General features: G+C 43.8%; 1 protein-coding gene across 11 annotated transcripts in view; it reads left to right on the top strand.

Annotated features, from left to right (window-relative positions):
• BHLHB9 (basic helix-loop-helix domain containing, class B, 9) overlaps positions 1–2420 on the top strand; it is a 97608-nt gene that overhangs the window by 59403 nt on the left and 35785 nt on the right. For 2 of the 11 annotated variants that reach the window (XM_011967731.1, XM_011967723.1), the window contains exons 1-2: positions 1222–1329; positions 1465–1599. The exons of 3 other annotated variants lie outside the window; for them this stretch is intronic. The gene's annotated coding sequence lies outside the window, so the exon portion shown is untranslated. Of the gene's footprint in view, positions 1–1041; positions 1334–1464; positions 1600–2420 lie in introns of those variants that run through there. 6 more of the 11 variants (XM_011967726.1, XM_011967724.1, XM_011967730.1 and 3 more) reach the window with 5 other exon arrangements.

Genomic DNA, 2420 nt, shown 5'->3' with positions numbered 1-2420 from the left:
TTCATGGTACAAAAATGGCACCTTTTTCACATAATTATTACCGTAAAAAACATAACATTTCCTTTTGAGGTGACAACAGAGTTCTGGAGCTAGACAGTGGTGATGGTTGTACAACATTGATAATGTACTGGGTTGTATACTTTAAAATGCTTAAAATGGCAAATTTTATGTTATGTGTATTTTGCCATGATAATTTAAAAAATGACCACACCATACCTTCAGTCAGGAGAATTGGAAAAGACAGGGATATATGTTGGTTTGGAGAGGAAATTCAGACTTAGGAGAAATATCAAATGTTTTATTTTTAGACATGACAAAATTTTTTTTTGTCTCAGAATGCTCTAAATTTTCAAAGGTAAAATTACAACTCATGTAAATGTAAAAAGAATATGTGAAAGATTTTTCAACACAATTAATGAACAACTGCTAGGATTAAGAAAACAGTTGAAGGGTATATGTGTATATACAATATACACAATATGAAGATATAAACAAAACATTGAATTTTATAAACACATAGGAAATTAATAAATGTTAGAATAACACTGCCAGGTTAAATACAAAACTAGTTAATATCTTACAGGGCAATAAATTGTAATATTTAAGGTTATCTATTGCACTGGACATAAATCATTTACATATCTATTGAATAAAATATATACATGTTAACATCAGTGTCTACAGAGTTGAAAAATAGGTAAATCAATAGACATCCCAGCACTGCCCTGAAATGACATCCAGTAACTAATGGTGACTTTACCTAAGTTTTGTATAATTTTTCTGACAGTGCAACATGCTTTTTTTTCCTCACCTGATCCTAGTTTGGTAAGGTAGATGGAAGTGACAGTTTTGCCTCCCTTTGCAAACCATAAGTTTTAACAGGGATCATCCTAGTGGTGCAAATTGGAGTTTGAATTTTGTTTTGCTTACTACCATGTTTCAAGACAGATCCTGTGTGTGTTTTAGTATGTCGCTTGAGTCGTATACAAAATATTAAAAATCACTTCATTTCCCAAATCCTCATCGAATGTTCCTTGCCAGCCAAGTGGTCCTCCAGAGCAAAGCCCAGCCTTCCTTCCAGCTGTCTGGCCAAGGAGCTTCAGTGTCTTCTAGTAAGCACCCCAGAGGCAGAAGACTGTCATCGGTGGTAGGGGACTGCGGCGAACAAGCTGACTGCGCAGTCACGTGGGGCTGACGGTGGGTCATGTGACCAGGCTCTGGATTTGGCCTGCGGAGAGGAGTGTTTTCTTACACCCAGAAAGGACCTGAAAGGCGGAAGACACCTGTGCTCCGCAGAGCAGAACGTGGGAGGAACGGCGGCATATTAAGGTAGGTAGGTGTCTTTCCATGCTGCATCAGCCTGAAAACTAATTTCTCAGGCGACCGGAACTACAGCATTTGTTGGTAAAGGAAACAATCCCTCAGCCAACCGCGAGCGTCTTAGCTGATCTGTCTTTTGTTCAGGAGCTCAAGAAGCAAAGAGTCTACCTGCCTGACTCATTCATGGAAAGGAGCAGCGGTTGCTATTGGAGGAAGTGGGTGCAAGGACGGCAGATGCCATCCCTAAGAGGTGGTGACTGAGACTAGATGCGGGTGCAGGTAATGCCTCGGATCCGCCTGCTCCCTCCTGCCTTTTGAACACCCTTATCTCCTCATCCCAACGCTCCCAGCCCAGTGAGTGCCCTGTGTTTGTATGTGTGGGTGGGGGAGGTGGGCATATGGATGGAGTTGGCTTCAGGGAAGCCCAGAGCGGGGAAATGGTGAAGTGACAATTCGTGAACATCTGTGGTGCTGGATCAGGAAAGGCAGGGGTGGGGATGGGAACCATGGGCTACGCATCCGCACTCATTCTACTCTGTATCTTCTTACTGGCAGTATTCAGGCAGTGGGGATGGCTGATATCAGCTCAAAACTGGCAGAGGGTGGAGGAGGGCAGGAGAAGGGAACACATACATCTGCCTTTTACTGCAAGGCTCCAGCTGACTGGGGATGCAAGAGAGGAATGAACCTCAATCCTGGCAGTTCTAGGAAAAGGAGGAGAAGACATAGACTCGAGGAGAGGAAACCTAGATGCTGTGAGCCATTCACCTAGGATTTCTCATTAGGATACTCCAAGCTTCTCGACGGGATTCCTGGGTCTCAGCCCCATGCAGCAGAATCTCATTCCCATTGAGGGACACAAAGTGGGTTGCTGCTCCATGTGACACTCTCTCTCCCTGCTGTCTTGGGCCTCAGAGGAGGGTCTTTCTGGGGAGCACCTACAGAAACTGCTTCATGGATAGTCTCCTAAGTTCCCCTCTGCATACCCTTTGCCCTCTTGTGTTGTGATCTCTGCTCATTCCTTAGGATGTGTTTCTTTGGTCCCATCACAGGTAGCAACCCCATGGTAAGTCCTTGTCCTCTTTCACATTGAGTATCCT

The sequence above is a fragment of the Mandrillus leucophaeus genome, unplaced genomic scaffold (genome assembly GCF_000951045.1).
Source record: "Mandrillus leucophaeus isolate KB7577 unplaced genomic scaffold, Mleu.le_1.0 Scaffold809, whole genome shotgun sequence".
Classification (NCBI taxonomy): Eukaryota; Metazoa; Chordata; class Mammalia; order Primates; family Cercopithecidae; genus Mandrillus; species Mandrillus leucophaeus.
Note: the sequence above shows the minus strand (reverse complement) of the source record. Positions and strands in the feature narration are given on the sequence as shown.